Below are 25,649 nucleotides of genomic sequence, written 5' to 3'. Positions count from 1 at the left end.
TTTAACAATATTTTGTTGAAAATTTATGCTATCAATTTTATTTCATTAGCCTCTAAAGAATTCAGGAAAAAATGTTATAATTAGAAACTAAAAATCACCCCTCTTACTGTAGAAAGTTATTTGGCTTTAAACTATCAAGTTTCCATCTTGTGGAATAAAAGAAAAGTTCTTATTTCATTACTACTAATGAATGTTCAATGTAAATGTAGTGATGTTCAATATAAACAATCAGTTCTATAGATTAAACATTTAAGGAATTTTCAGAAATCAAAATTACTAACGTTACTCAAACCCTAGTATTACTTTGATCTTCGTCTCATTGCATCATACATTAGACTCCACAGAGGTTTTAATCTTCAATGGAATTATTATTATTATTTACTTTTTATGGTTTTATTTCACGCAAATAAAACTTGCAAAGGAGCCGTCTGTTTCCTTTTCTTCGTTGCCCAGCCGCAACAGCAGTTCTTGGAAGAAATGTGCGCAGTCTCAGCTCAGTAAGTTTTGTTGCACATCAGCAGCACTTCCAGCTCCTTGACACTGGGGACCAGGAACTTTCGGAACCACTGGGCAGCATGCGCTTGGTTTTCTTGTTGCTCCCATAACCCATGTCGGGCATCAAGAGCTGGCCTTGAATCTTCTCTGCACCTTGTTGTCACTGCCTCCGGGTTTCCTCCAGTTACGCTTAATTTTGAGGTATCGATCTGATTGGTGCCGGATGAACTTCCTGGTCCTCTTTTTGGGGATCTTGGGCTTCAGGAGGGAGCTGACGGCAAACGAGATGCGGGATAGGAGATGGCTGCCACCCCCGTGGGCAGCGCCCAGGAAAAGAGAGGGAACGAATTGTGACTCTTTTAAATACTTTGGTTAACAGAATAGTTGAAATATTTTGTAACTACTTACATGAGAATGCAAAACATTTCTACTTTTCATTTTCTCACTATTTAAAAAAGCCCTACATTTGCTAATCTCCCTCACATGATTTCTATGACAAAATGACAAGGGCATAAATATCTGCAGGAAGAAAACATGCTGATTACGGAAAGGTTCCATGCTTTCATTTTAGATTAAAAAAATAAAACAATACATATGATTAGCTTTCTTTTGTTACTTTGCAAAAGCCTGTTGATTTTCTTAAGTACTGCAAAGGAATTGAGAGAAATGAAAAAAAAAAAAAAATCCAAACAAATTTCTACAGATACAATCAATGTATTGCTTGGTAAGGACTATTTTTATTAAGCTAAAAACAATGGTTTTGAGGAATATTGGAGAATTGGAAAAAAAATGAACACTTTGGTTTGACTGATTTGCTTGTGCAATAATGTTCAGCATCACCTCAAAGGTTTGCATGTACTATTTTGGCATTTTGGAATAATTATCACTGTGAAACTTTCACAAGTACACCTTATTTTCACAGGTAATTAAGGTGACCTAGTTATGTCTGCATAAGGCTTAGTCTGTGAATAATGCAGACCCAGGAGAGACTAACAGGTCACTAACAGCAATCAATCTGACTGATGGAAAGGAGAGAGAGACTCTTGTAGATGAGATTTGTCCTATAGTCTTATAGGGCTATTTTTAAGATGCATTATTTCATCAATAATATCCCAAAAACGTAGAAAATCATTTCCCTAGAACTATTTTTGGTCTCATTTCAGATTTGTTTTAAAATTTGAGGTGTTGTGCATGGTAATACCATTTGATTAGTCATAAACAGAACTGAGATTCATTTTTCAAAATGAACATTCAATCTTGATTTTCAAAAGTATGTTTAAAGAAATGTTTCTCTTTCCATGTGGTTAACAAATCCTCAGCTGGTACTCTTGCGGCTTTGGATTATGGTTTGTTACCTAGGGTTTGCAAATGCTGTACCACAGCAAAGTGTTGATTGCCCCAGCGTTGTTCCTCCCTCCTTAGGACAGACCTGAACTCAAAGATTCATCCCTTCTATTGTCACAAGTCAGTATTCTGGAAGCTGACTGATCTTACTGAAATTGGAGAATCTTGTTCCCAGTGCCAACCCACAATATGCAACTTCTGTCGTTTTTTGTTGTTGTTGTTCACAACCTTGAAATCTGTTGCAGAAAGTCAATGCATCAGATATACCACACCAACAACCCAATCTTGCTCAATATAGAAAGGTCATCAGTGTGTGTATTTAAAGCATCCCTCAGGTTAAGTAATGGGCACACATTTTCAGAAAAACTAAAATTAAAGTAAACTAAAATATATAATATTTTAAATATTATGAAATAGATTTAAGCCTAGATTATTTTTTCCCACCTCATGGCAGTTTGGCTTGGAAGACATGAATAATATAGTTTACATTTTACTTACAAATGAGTTTTCATCTCCACTTCTGGGAAATACTAACAAATCAAACTAAGTTTCTTAAATGATGTTGTCTGTGCTCCTAGACATTAAAATTCCCACAGCTCAAAATGAAGCATATACAAAAGAAAAGAATATCCTATTAAATATGCAAAACACTTACATTCACTCTTGAATCATTATTCAATTAAAGAATGACTTATCATACCATAAATGGTAGTTAGATGCAGGCTCAAGTTGCTTGAGGGTGAATGCCATGTGCATTTTTCCTGGAGTCTCTAACAAGTGACACACTTGTGTCATTACATTTGAGGTGAAGCAGAAGCCTCTGTCAGATTCGATACGCATGGGCAATCCCCAGTGGCAAAACATCTGATTAACTAGCAAAGCCACTGTCGTTAACAGCTGTATCATTGGAAGCTTGGAAATATTCAGCCTATTTAGCAACTGAATATATTACCATAATCACCCTCTCTCTGGCTCATATCCAGGAGATATTAACTATTACAAAAATAAGTTACTATTAAAATGGTTAGGTATAAATGAAACAATATGTAGAATTTTCATTGAACTACATAGCCTGTGTATTTTATTCCCCACAGTAAAACCTATTTTGGTAATATATACCTGGCAGTAACTTCAAGAAAAGTTTTAGATGATTTCTACCTTTGTTAGTTTGCTTGATTGGTTTAGCAAAATCTTTTAAATTTCTGTAATAAAACCTCACAGAAGACTCTATTATTATGTTTTATTCTTCTAAATAAAGTATATTCTCAATCTTGTGAGCATAGATCCATGCATTTGAGTGACCTATTAAGGTTTAAGTAGGGTGTGCATTTTAATTATTTTTACCCATTTTAATGAGACTATTTTCTAAGCACCTATCATATTTATGAACCATAATTACAGAAAGCAAAGCACTAAAATGACCCCCAAAATTTATTTCGATAAAATATCATCAATTTTGTGACTGATAACAATGTAGTACAGCTGGGGAAAAAAAGGAAATTGCCAAAAATAAATACGGTGCCTGCAGTTAAACACAACATCCTGAAGAAAAATAAAAAATAATACTAAACTCTAGCATATTACATTTTACCTATATGGAAATGAGGAAAACAATTTACCAACATTGTAATTTTATTTTTAAGAAAAGTTATTTTAATCCATAGTCAAGTATGAATTCCACTTTTTTAGCCTAATATGATAAGTTTAAATATCACTTATTTCTTGCCCAGTATCCTATTTTTTTCTATTCAGTAACCTGTCATCACCTTACATTGTCCTCTGGAACAAAATTTTACTTCAGAGCATAATGAAAAGATACTGTTGAGCTTCAGTTTACTGTTACAAGCAGCAATGGTTTGGAAGGGGAATTTATATAAAATTGTACTGAATTACAAAGCCAATTTTCTTCAATGACATAAAATAAGTTAATGAAATTTTGCAAGTGTACATTTATTTCCTAGGTCTCATGGCAACATGGAATGGAAACTGCAAAGTAACATTAAGTAAAAATACTTGGAGATCTTTAAGATTTAAGCAAAACAAAATGAAGATATTTAAGAGTAGTACTATGCGTAATTGATAGCTCTGGTAATATCTGCTTTCTACATCCAAAACATGCTACCTAAATCCTGACTGCAAGTACCCACATTGGTACAAAAAAGTAAAACTTGCCCACTTATATATCCTCCACATGGGAAACAAACAGATAAAATAAAATATATATGATTGTGGGTTCCAAAGGAAATATTTCATATGCATTTCTACCCTTAAAAGAATAGTTTTTAACAACTTAATTATCAGTTTTGCACCTGTAAGAATCTTGCGCTTTCTCCAAACTCAGTTTTTCAAGAAGGAATTATAGCCAAATAAAAAAAAAAAAACATTAAAAAGTTAGCCTTATGATATTAAAGAATGTACTTTAAAAATAACAAAATTGAGATGGTATAAGTAATTAGTGAAAGCTCTCACAAATCAATTATTTTTACAGTTATTTTATTGGCTGCTTTTCTAGAGAAAGTGTTCTCCTGATTAAATGTACAGGATGCTCTTCAAAACTGTTCAGAGGCTCTCCAAAGGACAGACTAATTACCAACTATTAATATTAAGAATACTCTCGGGGCAGGAAAATAGGACTTCAATTTACAGTAATAATTTCAGGAAGGAGTTATTCCAGCAGTAAAATGTCACAGCTGCTCAAAGTGTAATGACACCCATGAAAATAAAATAAATACAGTTATCACCTCCTAGAAGATCTCGATATACTTTGCCAAGACAAGTAAAACATTTACTATATTTCCACAAATTATAAAATAAGACATATACCTTTGTTCGCATAGGAGTTTAATGGCACACAGCACTTTTAAATATGTCATGAATATATTTTTGACATTTCAACAATACTGGAATTTAGCAGTTAATACTTTCTCTGCTGAATGTTATTCATAAAATATTTCTTGTTTTGAATTACTGAAGGCCAAATCAACACTCCCCAAATTATTCAAGCATAAAGTGCATTTTTGTCTCAGCCTAGTTCATATTTTTCTGACAGGTTGAATGATCTGACCACTGTTACAACCACCACCCTCCCATCTCCTGAATTTTATGCTTCAGTTAGCTGAAGGATCCCAGTTGTCCAGACATCTGTTTCTGAAAAGATAGACCCATAGACAAGTTAAAGAAAAGTGTTCAAGTTACTGGCACAAAGATAATATGCTTCCTGACTCAGTCTCCTGCCAAACCCAACCCCCCCATGGGCTGTCTGCATGGATGAAAAGCTTCCAGATATGACCTCACTCTTCATTTGTTAGGGCAGAGGAATGTTTTTCTCTCCATGTCTGTAAACTCAATCTGGCCATCCAAATGTAGAATGAATTCCCTATTCATGAAGGAGAAAGACAAATCTCATTTCACAACTTGATTCAAAGAGTTCTCATACAATGACAGCACCATCCACTGATTTGGCAGTTTAGTTTACAAAGCACTTTACACTTGTAACATCACTTTGAATTCTCACCAAACCCTATGAGTTAGCTAGCTATCTATATCTTTTCTCCAGTGAGAGGATCAGATTCAAATGTGAAGTTTTCTTTTCAAAAGTGCTCATATTTCTAGTACTTTCTCATATTTGGTTACTTTAATTTGCAATGAAATTAAGTTTTATAAGCTTTATTTCCTATTTTTTATCCTTTATGACTATCCTTTATGCTTTTTGCCATTGCCTCTTATTGTTGATCAGTGGCTACCTACTATTTATATACTATACTAGATCAATAATACCATGACCAAATGGAATGTCTAGAAATAGAAATAAATTTATGCTTTAAGCCTACCTTTTAAATCATTGTATCATATAAGAAAAAATAAATGAAAAACTTCTTAGAAGTTTTTTTTTTAATTTATTTAGACTCAGTGTAACAGTAATTTATACTCAACCTATTTTGTTAATTTTACTCACTTCTAGGGGAAACTACTAAGACACTGCCATGATATTTAGAAAATAAATATCACTTGCTAATTTTTATATATTAGATACATTGATTAAATAAAAAGCATCATCAAATTATCTATTTATGTGTCCCCAGGTTCTTCTTCCTTAACTCCTTCTACTCCCATATGATATTCTTTTCATGCTACACTCTTTCTTTCTGCCCCATAACCTTCCATGAGGGTGAGATCCACCTATGACCTTTTCTCCTTTAACTCAACAAAATGTTCATAGTTTATTCAGTATTACCCATAGGAGCAGAGGGAGCCAAACTGAACCACAAAGTCAACTCGGAGGTGTGTTCCAACGGAAATAGTAGTGGCTTTGATCCCTTTAATCCACTAGGTTACTGTAGACTTCTTGTTGAATTGTTTATACATTCATATGTTCATTTTATTGTCTGTGTGTTTGGAAGAAAGACACTGGGCAAAGAAACCAATTATCAAAAGAGGTGTCTTAATTAGAAATAGCTTTTGAAGAAAACAATCTAACCATAAAAGCTGACAAAGGCACAAGCCACTAATTGTTTAAATGTTGTACAACACTTTATGGTGTCTAATCTAAAATATCAATGAACTCCTTAAGCAATGACTGAAGAAAACTACACACACTTTTTACTAGTTTTGAAAAAGAAATGCAAAACCACTTTTACCTACAAATCTGAAGTATTACCCATTAAACGCAGTATTAATAATTACATTCTTAGAGAACAGCAAAGTACTTCAATGCAACCTGCCATTTCACATTTTTATTTGTGTTTTATAATCGGCATTTTATAGACAGAGAATCAATATGAATTGATGTCACTGCCATTTAGTAGCTTTGTCCTCAATCACTAACTGTATCTTTTCTAATAGTTTCCCTTGTTCCACACATCTTTAAATTGGGCTGGCAACCAAGTAATCCTGACGAGTGAATTATCAGCCCTTTCTGTCCTACAAAATGGAAGTAAATAGGAAACATGAAAATGACAACACAAACCCAGTACACAGTTATTAGAAGCTATTTGAAGTCCCTGATACTAAAGTCCCAGTGTGATAACAGGAGAAACTATTGCAGTGATCCCAGAAGACTGGTTAGAAATTTGGCTGTGCCAGACATGAACTGTATGAGAGTTTTCACTCTCCCACCTACCTCACAGGCTTATCATAATGATTTATTGCTATCCCCAGTTGAGAATGTGCTTTGCACATTAAACTTTAGTTTGATCCTTTAATTTTTATAATATCCACATATACTACCTCATTTGATCCTTCCTTTAAAGTAGTGTGGGCAGATTTTAACTCCATTCTGTAGATAAAAAGTATTAAAATGAGACCACATCTCTTACTATTCTGACTCTTGCTGTAACGTTTCCTCCATTACATGATGCCTCATTAGATTCACTAATCCACTTGATCAGACAGGCCTTTACAGAACCTCCCAGCAAGCTTCCTGAGCACAAGCACATTCGAAAAGAGAACCAAATCTTCATCGTTGGATACAAAGTATGAAGAAAGGCAAACTGTGTTCCACCAATTAAAACTAAGCTATTGTTCTTGAGGGATAAAATTTTTGTATTTGCTTCAAAAAATTGTTGACAGGTGTTCCAGTTTGCTAATGCTGCCGTGATGAAAAATACCAGAAATGGACTGGCTTTTATAAAAGGGGGTTTATTTGGTTACACAGTTACTGTCTTAAGGTCATAAAGTATACAAGGTACCTTCACTGGAGGATGGCCAATGGCATCCAGAAAACCTCTGTTAGCCGGGAAGGCATGTGGCTGGCATCTGTTCTGGTTTCAAAATGGCTTTCTCCCAGGACTTTCCTCTCTAGGCTGCAACTTCTCTTCAAAATGTCACTCTCAGTTGCTCTTGGGGCATTTGTCCTTTCTTAGCTTCTCCAGAGCAAAAGTCTGCTTTCAAAGACCATCTCCAAAATGTCTCTGTAAGTTGCAGCTCCTCTCTCAGCTCCTGTACATTCTTCAAAGTGTCCCTCTTGGCTGTAGCAAGCTCAGTTCTTCTGTCTGAGCTTATATAGTGCTCCAGTAAACTAATCAAGGCCTGTGCTGAATGGGCAGGGCCACAGCTGCATGGAAATTATCTAATCAGACTTATCACCTGCAGTTGGGTGGGTCACAACTCCATGGAAACACTCAATCAAAGACTTACAATCTAATCAATACTAATAATGTCTGCCCCCACAAGACTACATCAAGGAACATGGCATTTTGGGGGCCATAATACATCCAAACCAGCACAACAGGCTATAGCTGACATTGATGGGAGAACATCTTACTATGCAGGCAAAAGCTATGGCATAAAAAGCAGCCAATCTAGGAATAAGGGAAGCATTTGGTAGAGTTAAAAAGAATATAGTCTTAGGAATCCAAACCAATATTAAGAGAACCAATAAAATGGTCTGCATATGAGAATTCCATTGGAAAATTGGCAGGACTAGGTCATAGTTATCACATGGAGATTCACAGCCGCCTGGCCCATGCCTGGCACACAGTAGGAAGCCAATAAATTCTGAGTGAATGAATGAATGAATAAATGAATATTCTATCCCAGTAGTTATATAATATAATATCAAAAGAGTCATTCAATCGATTTCACTTAAGAATAAGAAAATGGGAAAGTGAATAAATTAATGATTTTTTGGAAATCTATGACTTCTGAAAAGGAAGATGGGAAAACTTTATGGAAAAGTAAATTATTTGCTTGGAAGCCTCTCATTTGCAGATCTATTTTAGTGGCCATGAACTGTTGCCTAAAATTAATTTTGATTGTTGACTTTTTATAATCAGACAGCTATTTAGAAGGATGTTGAGCATTTTCTAACCTTTAAGTAGCACATCCTTAGTGATGAACTGTTTTAACCAATACAGGTAAATAAATAGCAGATTGCCATCTTCTAATCTATAAGAAAAATTCAGTTTAGACGTATAAAGATAAGAAAACTACAAGAAATCAAAAAGGAGCTCAAGAAAGGAAAAGAGAGGTTATTATCCAGATACACTTCAGGAAACCAAAGGCTTAAATGTATTTAATCTGAATTTATAACCAGCTTCTAAAGGAGGAAGAAAAAGAGAACAAACAAAAGCACATTTCATAAAGGACATGCAGGATAAAATTGACTTATTTATACTTAAATAAATATTTAAAAGAATTTCCATGTAATAGTAATAAAGAAATTAAGTCAAAATCCAGTGAAGATAGAGAAAAAATTTCCCCATGGAAAATATAAGATGGCACTTTCCTTATCAAAATATACAGCATGTGGCTGAAAACATCAAATGGTTTGTCTTGATAATAATCAGCTTTCATTAAAAGGTTTCAAAGTCAGACAAAGATGCTATTATGGGAAAGCCTACCATATTACCTGGCACACTGAAGACACTTAGCATATAATTCTTTCCTTTCCTTCCTTTGAGCCGACCACATTCCATTCTTTTAAAGACTCAGTCACTCCCCACAATACCATCTAAAATCAATTCAACACAAACTATTTCCTTCCCCAATTCTAATAAGCTCTGAGATTCCATCTTCTATATCTTTATTAGTTAGAAAAGAAATAACAAATTTTCAAGGTGATGAATTACTGTGCTTAAAAATTATATCGCTGGTACCCAAATAGTGTTGCATAGAATACCCCAAAGTTTCTCTACAAAAAAAAAGTGTTCTATGAAAAAGTGCATTTGAAAAATTCTATGTCCTCTTTCTTCTAGATTCACAATAAACATTGTAATACTAAAGACTCAAAAGACTTGCAGTAAAGAAAATTACATTTATTCTTCAACTAATAATTATTGAGAACCTACTATATATGAGTCTAATACAGTCTGACTATTTTTTGATATTTTCCTATTGGCAGGTTTTAAGCCTCATCCCTCCCTCTTCCTCTTGTGCCTCGTATCTGGGCAGCAGATAAGAAAGCCTGGATACTCCTTTCTCTGATGTAGGTAGGAGACTGAAACCACACAGGCCCCTGTCTGTGGACCAGGGGAATCCTCACCCCAGTATCACCCCTTAGCCACAATAAAAACCCCAGCCATTCTCCTTTCCCTGCTCTCTCAAGCCATTTTGTACCTGCTTGGAAGGCCTGCCCTGCTCTCCCCAGACAGCTTCCATAATGTAGGAAATAAACTTTTTCATACCCTCTTGGTGTGTGTGTGGCATCAAGAGTCTGGGACATTCAAACCAAAATTTTAGTGGGAGTCCATCTGCTCATTCAGGTGACTATAAGAATGACACAGATTGTTATTGGCTAAAATTAAAACCATAAGCAAAATAGATAATCCTTAGTAGAGCTTAATTTAGTTTACCAAAGGCTATATAAAACTTGTTAACATCATAAACTTTTGGCATGAATTATAAGTAGAAGTTCCCTCAGGGTAACAGAATTCAAGCTAGGTTGTTCAATAGAAAAGAATTGATATGGGGATTGTGGTAGCTTGGATCCTCCAAGAAACTGATGCCAAGATGGGATTAAATCTTCAAGAGATTGATGAGTGGAAAAGCCCATGAAGGAAAAAGCAGGAATAGGGGGAGAGAGCTTTTAGATCACAGCACAGGCTGATAGTAAGAGAAGGGAAAAGAATGGAGAATTGGGTAAGTAAAGTCTCAGACCACAGCACAGTTCTGGAAAAGTCTGGGATAGGCCAAGGCGGAGCCCCAGAGCAAATACTGCCCATCAGACAGCAGTTGTGCAATGTGTAGGAATGACCTGTGAGCAGTATCCTATTGTCACTAATCATTGGATGAGAACAATTTGAGGTAAGTGTGGCCTGAAGGCTGTAGTGTATCCAAAGGTACAGCAGCAGGAAGCTGTCAGTCTTTAAGCTCCCCACAGCGGCTTCTCTTGAAGAGAAATCCCATGTCCACGCCACAGGATATGTTACAAAGATGTTGGATGAGCTGTTGGGGGATAGTGGGGCAAACCAGAGATGATAAGCAGTAGGAAGCCACTGCCACCCTCGGGCATCAAGGGAAGCAGTGGTTTTACTGGAGTCCAGGAGCTGGGGCCACCAGGCAGGATCTGGCACCACAGCAGGTACTGCCTGGTACTATGGAGGGAAGAACTGCCTGATACCACAGCAGACACTCAGCCACTCTCAGAGACGGCGGCCAAAAGCCAAGACAGAAGGAAGCTTCTCCCTTCCCTCCTCCTTACTGCCTGCCTCTCACTGCCCAAATATAAATGGAAACTAATTGGTAAGGGACCCTGATAAATTAGTTTGCAGGTGTCAGCATCTGTATTACAGAGCTAAACATGGGAAGGCCCAGGAATGAATCTGGAAAGAAGCCAGTCCGAACTGCTAGCAGATCATGGAATTAAAAAATCCTGGATTTATGCTGACATAATAAACTAATTGGTATAGTCATTACCAAAATAATTAAATGCTCACAAATCATTTAGGCCAGAGCATATTGGGAAAGAGATAACGTATCTTTATGAAAGACAAGCCCAAACTTAATTATATTTCCAACTGATAATGAGAGGAAACAATAGACATAATATCTTTGAACATTTGAGGGTGTTTTTCAAAATCACATAAAAAAATTCATGATGAAGAATACAATTTTTTCATAAAAATAAGTTGACAGTACTTTGATAATTTGGAGAACACAGGCCAAATGTATTTTCTTTTGTGCTTTCTGTATTCATTCAGACATAAACTTAGCATCTCTATTAATAAAAATGTCGAAAAATAGATTATAACTGAGAGCTGCATTTCTTGCATGGATTGAATGAAAAACAGTGAGAACTGTTTTTGAAAAATCCAATAACATCTCTTCAATTCAGAATTCATGCTGCATAATTGTTGTTAGTGTATTTAAAAATAATTTCCTTCCACCCGTCACTGTAGTCTAGTCACAGGTAGTGCTGTTTCCGTATGTTCACATAAAGATGCCTCAAAGGGTTTTATCAAAACACTTGTCTATCATGCTGCTATTCCTCCCAAATTAAATGAGTACCACACCCAATGCCTTGAAATCTGGCCCAAATATGAGCATATATGTCTTTCCTCTCTCCTCTGTTCTGATTCTTGTTCTAGCCAAGCTCAGAATATTTGCATAGTCAGTAAAGAAACAGTGTAGGCTTCTGCCCAGAGCTGGCTTACCATTCCGCTTCTACACCAGTGCTTGTCCGCCTCAAACGAGAGAGGAGAGCGATAGTGAAGTAGGAGGGGTGGATGCCCAGCAGGTCGGCTTTGTGAGGTGCTAAAAATATGACATTGGAAACGATAAGGCAAAGGATAAAAGACCATCCAGGTGTTGGCGCCTTGGGGGTGTGCAGAGCAGACCTGGTGTGAATGTCCAGTGCCCCATCACAGAGCTGTAATTGAGTGCCTTCGACAAAATTACAGGTTTGTGTCTTCTGGAAAGGCACAGTGCCCTCCCCCTGTGTGCGCACTCGTTCGATTTCACTATCGGATGACTAAAACCTGAGATGGTACAGTGATGTTTTAATCTGTCTCTTTGTAAAAGTCCTTTGTTAAACTCTGGCTTAGAAGTAAAAATGGAGGAAAAGATAATTTTCTGTGCTTGTTGAGCTTAAAACAGGCAAAGTTATTTTATGTACTGAGAACACTGCATCTTGATCTCTGGTGATACGCTATTTAACCATCAGTCAGCTACCTCTACTTTGATGGCTAAGTCTGAGTTAGGAGGACTTTGATGGGGACAGGGATGTGGTTTTAATAGCAGTATTACAGAACGGCTGCCCATCTGCTTATAGCCACCAGCCTCCAGGGTGGAGACACTGAGAAAAGCATCTTTCTTTTCTCTGTTTTTTTTTTGTTTTGTTTTGTTTTTTTAAACAAGAACCTTAAAAGTGAGGCGAGGTAAGGTTAAAGACAATAAAAGTGTTGCTACAAATGTTTCAACAGTTATTTATAGAAATGGGAACTGGGGAAACCACAGCAGCACATAGAGCAAACACATGATGGAAGACCTGGGTCCTAGGACTTAATCTGAATCTCCTTGGGACATTTACTGAAATGAAGTACAATAAACCTTAAAAGCAAACCACTCAAAGCCCCAGACAGGGGGACAAAAAATGTTTGGTAAGAAAACTTCACTGGCTCTGACCTTCTGTTAAGATCACTCAAAGCATACACACCACGATGGAAAATAAATGATAGACAGTAAATTGGCAGGCAAATCCCTGAGGACTAAACAACGTAATGTCATGTAGTTTGTAAAGGCATGGATATTTGTCACTACAGCCTGCATGAAGGACACACACTGTGCAAATTGTATTAATGTATGCCATTACTTTGGTGTGTGTGTGACTTGTCCCCCGTATCCATTATGCAAAGCAGCCTGGCATTTGGCACATTGCTTAATAAGGTCTGCAGTCAACTATGCAAATACTTAATTACTATGGCACGTACCTACACATTACAGCTTCCTTTATGAAGTTCTTCTGCATTAAAATTATTTAAACTTAATCCACTCCCACCCCATGGGAGAATACTGGTCCTGTTTTATCCAGGTGATATGGCCTGTACTTTCAAGGATACAGGAGTAGTCCTGCTAAATTAGGGCACTTATCGTGAATCGTTTCAAAATAAGCAATTTTTAGCAATGGCTATGAATTATTTATTGAGTGTGTTTCATCAGAGTTTAGTGAAGAAACCTGTTCTGTTTTTTTGTTTTTTTTTTTGTTTTTTTTTAGGACTTGTCTGGCATAGAAACACTCTGGTGGATTTAAGTTTCTGAGAGATAAAACTTAGTGAGTGAATCTTTTATAGGCTCTCAGGTAGGGACCTAGGTATTTGAGGACTACTTTTGGTAAGGGTATGGCATACTGTGGCCATTTGGGGTGTCTGACTGGAGCTTGCATAGGAGAACCTCCAGGATAGCCTCTGAACACTATTTGGGATCTCTCAGCCACTGTGACCTCAACTTGTTACGTTTCTTTTCCCCCCTGTTAGTGAATCCCTTACTGCCAGGGCCAGGCTCATTCCTGAGAGTCGTGTCCCACATCTCCAGGGAGATTCATTTCCCTGGAATTCATGTCCCTCCTTCAGGGGGAGGTTAATGAATTTATTTGCCGAGTTGGGCTTAGAGACAGAAAGGCCACATCTGAGCAGCAAAAGAGGTTCCCTGGAGGTGCCTCTTAGGCATAATTATAGGAAGGCTTAGCCTCCCGTTTACAGCCTTAGATTTCAGAAGAGCAAGTCTCAAGTCGAGGGCTTGATTTATTAAGTAGTGGGTTCCTAATTTCACTTAATATATATTCTGTCCCAAGATAAACAGTTTATTACATTATCTTCACTTAGTTGTACAATCATTATCACTCTCCACTTTCAAAAAACCTATTCTTAATCAATTGTAATTTTTAAAAATGTATTTTAAGAGTGATCTTTTGATACTTCTTTGAAAGCAGATTAAAAATTGATGACAAATATTCTTTTACTTTAATATTGTGAAATTTTAAGTTATAAAAATAGTGATATATATTAGAAAGAACATATCTATAACTGTAGGGAATCATGGCTAATATATTACTTTAAAAGAGTGTTTTAAATTAATTTGGAAGTATAAAATGCAGAAAATATTTTTAATATTACATTAGTTTATTTCATTACCAAAGATTTTTTAAATATTACTTTAGTTTACTTAATTTATATTTACCTTCGCTATATCATAACATATGATCTAGGTGGCTTTTAAATATGTACATTGCAAGAAGTTTCATTTTGCATCTAAAATGAATGAAATGGAACAGGGAAAAAAAGTAAGGCTAGAAAAAGTAATACAAAGCACATAAGATCCTATAGAAAGTAGGCAATAACTTTCATTGAGTTTTCTAGAAGCCAACTCAATGTGAGAAACCAATAACTTGTATGACTATCAGTGTCCATATAGAAACAAACTATTTGGTTAAAAACAACCACCCTGATTCTAATACCTGAAAGGACAACTCCTGGATAGCTTCATAAAGAAGTTACTTTATTTCACAAACAACATGCTCATCACCATCTTTCAAGCCAACAAAACTCAAGAATGGGTTACGTAGTGAGGTTTCTGATAATGTCTCCCAATGTGAGCATATTACATAATCTCTAAATGAAGCTCAGCAAAAGCTATTTTATGATGCTCTAAAAATTTGGAGTCTTGGCACTGAGGTTCTGTCTAAAAGATATTTAGACTCTTTCTTAAACATTTTATTAATATTGAAGTCAATTATTTTCTTAAAATTTTACTTGGCATTGACATCCATGGTTTACATCTGTATTACTTAGGGTTCTTTAGGGAAACGGAATCAACAAGAGATATCTATAAATATAAGATTTTTATAAAAGTGTCTCACACAACTGTCGATATGCACAAGTGCAAATTCCATAGGGCAGGAAGCAAACTGGCAACTCCAATGAAGGTGTTTGATGAACTCCTCAGGCAGAAAACTAGCAACTCTGGTGAAGAAGAATCTCCCCTCAATGAAATGCCTCAACTAGACACATCAACATGATCCATTATTATCCTCTCAATATTTATCTCAGTATTCATCCTAATACAACTCAAACTTACCAAACATAACTTCTCTGCCTCCCCAGCACCCAAAACACTCAACACAGCAAAACACCTAGCCCCTTGAGAAGCAGAATGAACGAAAATCTATTCGCCTCTTTCATCACTCCCACAGTAGTAGGAATTCCTATTGTAATTCTTATTGTGATACTTCCTACCCTATTATTCCTATCACCCAACCGTCTGATCGCAAACCGACTTGCCTCGATCCAATGAGTGATCAACCTAGTTTTAAAACAAATAATAATTATTCACAGCCCCAAAGGACGGACGTGATCCCTAATACTAGTTTCACTCATTATATTTATCGGGTCAACAAACCTCCTAGGACTACTCCCTCACTCATTTACCCCCACCACTCAACTTTCCATGAACCTAGGGATAGCCATCCCACTATGAGCCGGGGCAGTGATCACGGGCTTCCGTCACAAGACCAAAACATCATTGGCCCACCTCCTACCACAGGGCACTCCAATCCCCCTAATTCCCATACTAGTAGTGATCGAAACAATCAGCCTATTTATTCAGCCCATAGCCCTGGCAGTACGACTTACAGCAAACATTACTGCGGGACACCTTCTTATACACCTTAATGGAAGCACCACACTAGCACTAATATCCATCAGCCCCACAATAGCCTTCATCATCTTCATCGTTCTAATCTTACTGACAGTCCTCGAATTCGCAGTGGCACTTATCCAAGCCTACATATTCACACTCCTAGTTAGTCTCTACCTACACGACAATACCTAGTGACCCACCAAACACATGCTTACCACATAGTTAACCCCAGCCCATGCCCCCTAACGGGGGCCCTGTCCGCCTTACTGATAACCTCGGGCTTAGTAATGTGATTTCATTTCAGCTCTACAGCACTGCTGATCACCAGCCTAACCACCAACTTCCTAACAATGTATCAATGATGACGGGATGTGGTACGAGAAAGCACATTTCAAGGACATCACACAACAGCCGTACCAAAGGTGCTACAATACGGAATAATTCTATTTATCGTATCAGAAGTCTTCTTTCTTCTAGGGTTTTTCTGAGCCTTTTACCATTCCAGCCTAGCACCAACACCGGAACTCGGTGGATGCTGACCCCCCACGGGGATTAACCCACTTAACCCACTCGAAATACCCCTTCTGAACACCTCCATCCTCCTAGCCTCCGGAGTATCAATCACATGAGCTCACCACAGCCTAATAGAAGGAAACCGCAAACACATGCTCCAAGCCCTATTCATCGCAATCGCCCTAGGAGTGTACTTCACTCTCCTGCAAGCCTCAGAATACTTTGAAGCACCATTCACTATCTCCGACAGAGTATATGGCTCAACCTTCTTTGTAGCCACAGGATTCCACGGACTACACGTAATTATCGGCTCCTCCTTTCTAATCATCTGCTTCCTACGCCAATTAAAATTCCACTTTACCTCTAACCATCACTTCGGATTCGAGGCGGCAGCTTGATACTGACACTTCATAGATGTAGTCTGACTATTCCTCTATGTCTCAATTTATTGATGAGGCTCATGTCCTTTTAGTATAACAAGTACGACTGACTTCCAATCAATCAGCTGCGACAACAGACCCAGAAAAGAACAATTAACCTAATTTTCACTCTGTTAGTTAACTCTGCACTAGCCTCACTACTCGTAACCATCGCATTCTGACTACCCCAATTAAATGCCTACTCCGAAAAATCAAGCCCATACGAATGTGGGTTCGACCCCATAGGACCGGCCCGACTCCCTTTCTCCATAAAATTTTTCCTAGTAGCCATCACGTTCCTTCTATTTGACCTAGAAATTGCCCTGCTCCTACCACTCCCATGAGCCTTACAAGCTAACAATCTTAACCCCACACTAATCGTGGCCCTCATCCTTATTTCACTCCTAGCGCTAGGACTGGCTTACGAATGATCCCAAAAGGGCCTAGAGTGGACTGAATATGATAATTAGTTTAACCCAAAACAAATGATTTCAACTCATTAAATTACGATTAAGCTTGTAATTATCATATGCCATCCACCTATATCAACATCTTCCTAGCATTCACCATGGCCCTCCTAGGACTGCTACTGTACCGATCACACATAATATCCTCCCTCCTATGCCTAGAAGGCTTAATACTATCCCTGTTTGTCCTAAGCGTCCTGATAATCTTGAATACCCATCACACACTGTCCACCATAATACCCATCATCCTCATGGTATTCGCGGCCTGCGAAGCTGCACTAGGTCTAGCCCTCCTAGTGATAGTCTCAAATACCTACGGACTAGACTACATCCAAAACCTAAACCTCCTACAATGCTAAAACTTATCATCCCCATAATCATATTAATCCCCCTTACCTGACTATCAAAAAATAACATAATCTGAATCAACTCCACCACCCACAGCCTCTTCATCAGCCTAGTTAGCCTATCAATGTTCTACCAAACTACCAGCACTAGCCTAAACTTCTCACTACTGTTCTTTACAGACCGCCTCTCCACGCCCCTACTAATTCTAACGACCTGGCTACTACCTCTAATAATTATAACCAGCCAATCCCACCTACGCAAAGACACAACCACCAGAAAGAAAATATACATTTCAATACTCAGGCGGTGAACTGGCAACTCCAATGAAGGTGTTTGATGAATTTCTCAGGAAGCGCTTTGCTAGCTAGCCAAAGAAGAAAAAGTCCTCTAACTTTCTCACTCAAAAGTCTTCAACTGATTGGATTAAATCCAGCTGACTGAATTCTCTCATGCCCTTCGTTGATATAATCAGTCACAGGTGCAGTCAATTGACTGATGATTTAATAAACCAGCCTTCTGGTTTATCAACTAGCCACAAATGTCCTTGCAGTAATTGTTAGGTCAGTGCTTCCTTGACCAGACACCTGGACACCATCACCTGGCTAAGTTGACAAATGAACCTAACCATCACAACATCTGAAAGTTGAGGGCAGGCAATGATATGAACTAACCATTCTATAACAATGAGGAGGTGGAACTCTGGGCCACCCAGACAAAAATTGTGCATTTGTTTTGACATAGAAAGTGAGTAAAGCAAGAAACATTAAAATATGGTAGCCATGCACCCAAACTTACATTTTATTTAAAAGTCCACAAGGAAAACTTTTGGCTAAACTATCTAAAAAGTTTTTGCTTTCAAAGGACCGGAGATATCATCAATCAGGCGAGACTGAGTAGAAAACAATGTACAATTTCTTTCTACTGAAGCCACCCAGAGAAATATATTTTGACTCCCAAGGCATTCCACAATCTCATAAATAACTTTTAATCTGTATAAACTCTATGGCATCATTTTCCCAATTTTTATATACTACAGGATAGCCTGGTGAGTTTATTATTATTAAGCAAGCCTAACCCACACATGTCCATTCTCAGGACTTCTGAATTAGTATCTTCAGTTGCCCAAATCCTGGTATATTTAACAAGCCACTTTGGTGATACTCATGGACACCAAAGTTTGAGAATCACATTTCAAAAACGAATTTTCCATGAGAAATTTGCCAAGAAGTTCTAAACTTTAACCTCAAAAATAAATATTAGTGTTTTGTTAGAACACATCAGTATTTCTTACTTAGAAGTAGTTGTTAAAAATTATGAGGCTCCTTCCTAGATGATACATAAGCCAAACTCTAAATATAGTTGTTGATACACTCTGAACACTAATCATCCATTAATAAATATTAAAGAAAAAAATAAAAAACTAAGACTATTTTCTAAATTGCCCAGTAATGGTATTGAGGATTAGATTAAAACTTTATGTACCTATTAATTAGAGGTAGCTCTTATCAGCAATTTAAATGCCCCCCTTGATTTGGAGAAACTATTCTAAATATGGAGGACGTCAAAGAATTGAGGAAAGTTCTTGAATTGTGGGGATCCTACAGATGTCTTTTCAATGTTAGCTCTATGACTAACTAGTTTTGTGATCTTGGGCAATTTAATCTCTCTACAATGGGCGTAATAAAAATGTTAGTGTGAGGATTAAATAATACCTTGTACACCTTCAATGTATTTCCCAGAATCTGTTATGTAATTTGAGCTCCTTTCTGTCATCTCCCTATTCAATAGCTATTAAGAATAGAAGTTGCCTACAAAATGCTGTTTGCTAGTATGGAGAAACTGTAGTGTAATGGAAATAATTGGATCTTTGGGATGTGATCTGAATTCAAAGTGTGTCTCTCCCATTTGATATGCTTGCCTTTGGGCCAGTTTGAGCTTCAGTTCCTACTTAAATTCTTAACTCTTGGAATTTTATGGATAATAAGTGAAACACCATCATAAAATGCCTGGTGCAGGTAGGAATACAGTAAGTATTAGCATTTTGGGGTGAGAGATTCTAAACACTCCTATCACTACTTTAGGCAAAAAGTCAGCACCTAATATTGAGAATTCAGTTGCAACTGTTATTAAAACCATCAAATTTTAAAAGTTCATTTGACATGATATTAAACAAAAATCCTCTTACAAGGCATTGTGGTCCACTGGATGAAACACCTTTATGAACTTGTGAGTTTTATTAGATCTTTTAAGGATAAAAGGAATACCCAAAGTAATTAGCAATTATTATTTCACAACAAATCATAGTTGTCTGTTCACTAGAGTATTGCACTGGGAATCAGTAGACCTGAATTCTATTCCCAATTCTGCTGTTCTTTAGTTTTATGACATTGAAAAGTCATTTCACCTTTCTGTGTCAGAGGAAACTTATAATTAACTTTCATTGATGTGTAAACTTCCTTCTGCAGCAGTTGGGTAACTAGAATTTGTATTTCCAATCAGAATATAAAATCCAAATATTTCCTATAAATATTTCTTATGGAGTGAATTTTTAAAATATTATAGAGACTATACCTTTATTGATGATGAAAGATGGTCCAATAACTATTTTTGAGTAATTTCATATTTGATTTTGTAACATATAACCAAGCTTAGAAATTAAAATAAGCTTTATATATGGAAGTGATGCATATTGAAATTTTTTTCTCCAAATCATCCAGAAGACCAATGCACCTCAATAAAAGAATAAGCAAGACATCTGAATGGCTAACAACAAAAAAAATACAATAATGTGAAAAAAATATTTGACCTCATTATAAGCAAAAATTTCACACTAAAGCAACACTAAGGACTCAATATTTTGCCTATCAAATTTTAAAATGAAGTTAAAATGGTAACCTCTAAAATATATATGGAAAAATCAGGCACTAAATATAAAAATTATTTAAAATATCCATGCTCTTGTACTCAGTGTTTCCACATCTAGAAAGTTAAATTAAATATATAACCATAGGTACACAAAATATTTATACCTAAAAATATCCACATCACCATTATGTATAAAGCTGGAAAAGATTAAACAAATAAATGTCAATGGAAGGGTAATGGTTAAATAAAGCATGCTTTATCTGAGCAATAAAAATATTATGTAAGCATTACAACTGAGATTTTCAAAGAGACATTTTGGGATTGATAAAAAAATTACTGCTATAGAATATTTAATGGAAAATCAAGACAAAAAATATACAATACTATATAAAATTTGAAAAAAGTATGCTCACAAAGATAATGACAGCAAAGGAACACTTAAAAGTGTGTGATCATCTCTAGATTGTAGAATTATATCTCTGATTAAATTGGGAACACAAGCTGGATCATCTATCTCACTAAGAGAGAAGTAGCCCCGGCCAGCTTTCCTCCACCAACACCAAAAAGGAAAGAGCAGATTGTAAAGAAGCTAAAATACAGCAGTTGTTAAAGATTGTTTGAACTATTAAGTGACCTGTTGTAACCAGCATTTATGTCTTTCTCCACATACTATATTGTCCTAGCTTTCTCTTTGTGTCTCTTGCCTAGTTTGAAATTTTGAGTACTGCCCTTTCCCTGCAATTATACTTAGTTTCTGCCTGTGCTCTCCTGCATGATATAGATCCCCAAACACACTTCTTGGTCTGTCTCCTCATATTCCTTATCTTGTTAGTCTTTTAATTTACCTGAGAACACTGATTGCTGATTTTAACTTCCTCCTGAGGATTCACAGCATTTACAAAACCCTCTATCAATGCTCCTTAAACTCTCCATGGTGGTGACTGTATTGAAGACCAAGAATTCCATAATATGCATTAAAATAAATTACTAGAAAAATAAAATTAAAAACTAAAGACATAAAAATATAAGGCCAGTGATGTCATCAACAGGATGATGTAAACAGCTACTGAAAACCTTTCCCCAGAGATTCAGCAAAAAAAGGACAATTCTCACTTGTAGACTTCTGGGGAAAGGCATAGACAGGAGAAGAATCCCACAAAAGCTGAATCAAAGAAAGAGAAAAATATTAGCTAGGAAACTTCCATCCCAGAATGGCTGGTCCTCTCCCTTCCCCTCACTTGGTCCCATGCAGCTCAGGAAGTACCCAGAGGCAGCAGCCAGAATCCCTCCCACCTCCCACTGGAGACAAAGACAATGAAATTTATCCCATCAGTGAGACAGATCCCCACCTATATCCAGCCACAGAGACCCAAGCCTGCAGGGACCCATGGCAGGACTTAAGCCACTGGGGAGGGTAGAATGGAATACAAAAGGGAAGCAAGGAGAAACTTCCAAAATGAAGGAATAGGGAAGGAATGGAAAAATATTTCCCCAAAGCAGCAAGTAGTTAGGCAGATACTGCTGCAAGTAAAGTGAGGGACACAGACCCACACTGAAGCAGACTTTGGTCAGTGAAGAAGTGGGGGCACAGAAACCCTGCAGTTTCAGCCCTGCCTGGTCAGATGCCATAGGGCTCAAGGAGCTAAACAGCTTCTGAGGACAAAAATTGAGCCACCTAAGAATGCCATCTGCTGGGCAGGCCAGAAAGTGCAAGGGAAAATTACAGCACTTTTCAGAGCCTCTCCAGACCTTATCCCAGGCCTATTGGAGCTGGTCTACCCCTGCATGGGTAACCAACACTGTTTTGGCTGAGAAATCCTGACAAACCAACTTTCAAAGCAGTGCCCTAATACAAACCCAGGCAACAACTAAATCCTAGACAAAAGAGAGAAACCAACCTTCAGAATAGACCTATCAAGGTAATCAGATGACCAGATATCAGTAAAAAATCACAAGGCATACTAAAACTCAAGAAGAAATGGCCCTGTCAAATGAACAACTCAAAAAGTCAGAGAAGACACAGAGTCTGGACTATCTAATCAAAGAAGTACAAACAAATCTCCTGAATCAATTCAAAGAAATGAAGGAAAATGTGTATAAAGAGATAAAGGATATTAAAAAGACACTAGAAGAACATAAAGAAGAATTTGGAAGAATTCATAGAAAAATAACAGATAGTGTGGAAACAAAAGGCACAGTAGATGACATTTAAAATATAATGGAGATGCACAACAGCAGATTTGAAGAGGCAGAGAAATAATCAGTGAAGTAGAAGATAGATCAACTGAATTTTAACAGACAAATAGAGAAAAGAACAAATGGAGAAAAAAATGGAAAAATTTGAGCAAGGTCTCAGGGAATTGATTGATAATACAAATCACACAAACATACACATCATGGGTGTCCCAGAAGGAGAAGAGAAAGGAAAAGGGCCAGGAAGAATATTCTAAGAAATGATGGTTGAAAATTTCCCAACCCTTGGAAATGACATAAATATGCAAATCCCAAAAGCACAATGTACATGAAACAGAATAGATCTGGACAGACCCAGTCCAAGCACATACTAATCAGACTGTCAAAATGCTAAAGAGAAAGAGAAAATTCTGAAAGCAGCAAGAGAAAAGCAATTTACCACATACAAGGGAAGCCAAATAAGACTAAGTGCTGGTTTCTCATCAGACATGATGGAGGTGAGAAGGTGATGTACTAAATATTTAAAATACTGAAAGAAAAGACTGCCAGCCAAGAATTTCTGTCCAGCAAAGATGTCCTTCAAAAATGAGGGAAAGTTCAAAATATTCACAGATAAACAGAAGCTGAGAGGGTTTGTTAATAAGAGACCAGCCCTAAAAGAACTACTGAAGGGAGTGCTGCTGGCTGAAAAGAAAAGACAGGAGAGAGAAGTCTGGAGGAGGATGCAGAAATGAAGAGCATTAGTAAGGGTAACTTAAAGGATAAAAAGAGAGAAAGAAAAAATAGATCAAACTAATAAACACCAGTTAATAAGATGGTTGGATTTTAAGAACTGCCTCTAAAGTAATGATTTTGAATGTTAATGGATTAAATCCCCCATTCAAAAGACACATATTGGCAGAATGCATTAAAAAACATGAACCATCTATATGCTGTTTATAAGAGACTAAAGTTAGACCCAAAGATACATACAGGTTGAAAGTGAAAAGATGGAAAAAGATATTCCATGCAAGTAGTAACCCAGAAAAAGCTGGGGTAGCTATACTAACATCAGAAAAAATAGACTTTAAATACAAAATTATTATAAGACATAAAGAAAGACACTATATATTTATAAAAGGGGCAATTCACCAAGAAGAAATAACGATCATAAATATCTATGCTCCTAATCAAGGAGCCCCAAAGTACATGAAGCAAACACTGGCAAAACTGAAAGGGGTAATAGACAACTCTATTATAATAGTGGGATATTTCAACACACCACTGTCTCCAATAGATAGAACATCTAAAGGGAGGATCAATATAGAAACAGAGAACCTAAATTATAAGATAAATGAACTAGACCTAAAGACACATATAGAACATTGCACCCAAAAACAGCAGGATATACATTGTTCTCAAGTGCTCATGGAGCATTCTCCAGGATAGACCATCTGCTGGAGCACATAACAGGTCTTAATAAATTTTAAAAGTTTGAAATTATACAAACCACTTTCTCTGATCATAACAGAATGAAGCTGGAACTCAATAACAGAGAACTGGAAAATACACAAATATGTGGAAGTTCAACAACACACTCTTAAACAATCAGTGGGTCAAAAAAAAATTTGCAACAGAAATCAGTAAATATCTTGAGATGAATGAAAACAAGAACACAATGTATCAAAACTTATGGGATGCAACAAAGGCAGTGCTGAGAGGGAAATGTATAGCCCTAAACACCTACATTAAAAATGAAGAAAGAGCTGAAACCAACAACCTAACTGAACAACTGAAGAAATGGGACAAAGACCAGCAAACTAATCCCAAAGCAAACTGAAGAAAAGAAATAACTAAGACTAGAGCAGAAATTAATGAAATGAGGAATTAAAAAAAAAAAATAGAGAGAATCAATAAATTTTTAAATTCCTCATTTCATAAAACCAAAAGTCGGTTCTTTGAAAAGATCGATCAAATTGAAAAACCCTTAACTAGACTGACAAAGACAAAAAGAGAGAAGCCATAAATAAATGAAATTGGAAATGAGAAGGGGGTGCATTAACACAGACCCTGAAGAAATAAAAAAGATCATAAGAGGTTATGAACAACTATTGCCAACAAACTAGACATCTTGATTAAATGGACAACTTCCTAGAAACAGGTAAACAACCTACACTGACTCTAGAAGAAATAGAAAATCTCAACAAACCAATCACAAATAAAGAGATTGAATCAGTCATCAAAAACCTAACAACAAAGAAAAGCTCGGGACTAGATGGCTTCATAGGTGAATTTTATCAAGCATTCAAAAAAGAATTAACATCATTCCTGCTCAAACTCTTACAAAAAGTTGAAGGGAATACTACGTAACTCATTCTATGAAGCCAACATGACCCTAATACCAAAGCCAGATGAAGATACTACAACAAAAGAAAACTTCAGATCAATCTCTCTAATGAACATAGATGTAAAAATCCTGCACAAAATATTTTCAAATCAAATTCAACAGCATATTAAAAGAATTATACACCAAGACCAAATGGGTTTTATCCCAGGTATGGAAGGGTGGTTCAACATAAGAAAATCAATTAATGTAAAGCACCATGTGAACAAATCTAAAAGGAAAAACCATAAGATCATCTCACTTGGTGTAGAAAAGCATTTGACAAAATCCAACATCATTTCTTGAAAAAACACTTCACAAGATAGGAATAGAAGGAAGTCTCTTCAACATGATAAAGGGCATATGTGAAAAACCCACAGTTAACATCATACTCAATGATGAGAGATTGAAAGTTTCCCTTGTAAGATCAGGAACAAGGCAAGAATGCCCACTGTCACAACTGCTATTCAACATTGTGCTAGAAGGTCTAGCTAGAGCAATTAGGCAAGAAAAAGCAATAAAAGGCATGCAAACTGGAAAGGAAGAAGTAAAACGGTCACTATTTGCAGATGA

General features: G+C 36.7%; 1 long non-coding RNA gene and 1 pseudogene across 7 annotated transcripts in view; one reads left to right on the top strand and one right to left on the bottom strand.

Annotated features, from left to right (window-relative positions):
- The window catches only part of LOC119544993, a 73,980-nt gene that overhangs the window by 25,298 nt on the left and 23,033 nt on the right, over window positions 1-25,649 (bottom strand). For 2 of the 7 annotated variants that reach the window (XR_005218994.1, XR_005218998.1), the window contains exon 3: window positions 11,931-12,030. The exons of the other annotated variants lie outside the window; for them this stretch is intronic. This is a non-coding gene — a long non-coding RNA (uncharacterized LOC119544993). The remainder of the gene's footprint in view (window positions 1-11,930; window positions 12,031-25,649) is intronic. 7 annotated transcript variants of the gene reach the window in all.
- LOC119544991 lies at window positions 15,424-16,101 on the top strand (annotated as a pseudogene).

Source organism: Choloepus didactylus, chromosome 9, assembly GCF_015220235.1.
Source record: "Choloepus didactylus isolate mChoDid1 chromosome 9, mChoDid1.pri, whole genome shotgun sequence".
NCBI classification, from domain to species: Eukaryota; Metazoa; Chordata; class Mammalia; order Pilosa; family Megalonychidae; genus Choloepus; species Choloepus didactylus.
Note: the sequence above shows the minus strand (reverse complement) of the source record. Positions and strands in the feature narration are given on the sequence as shown.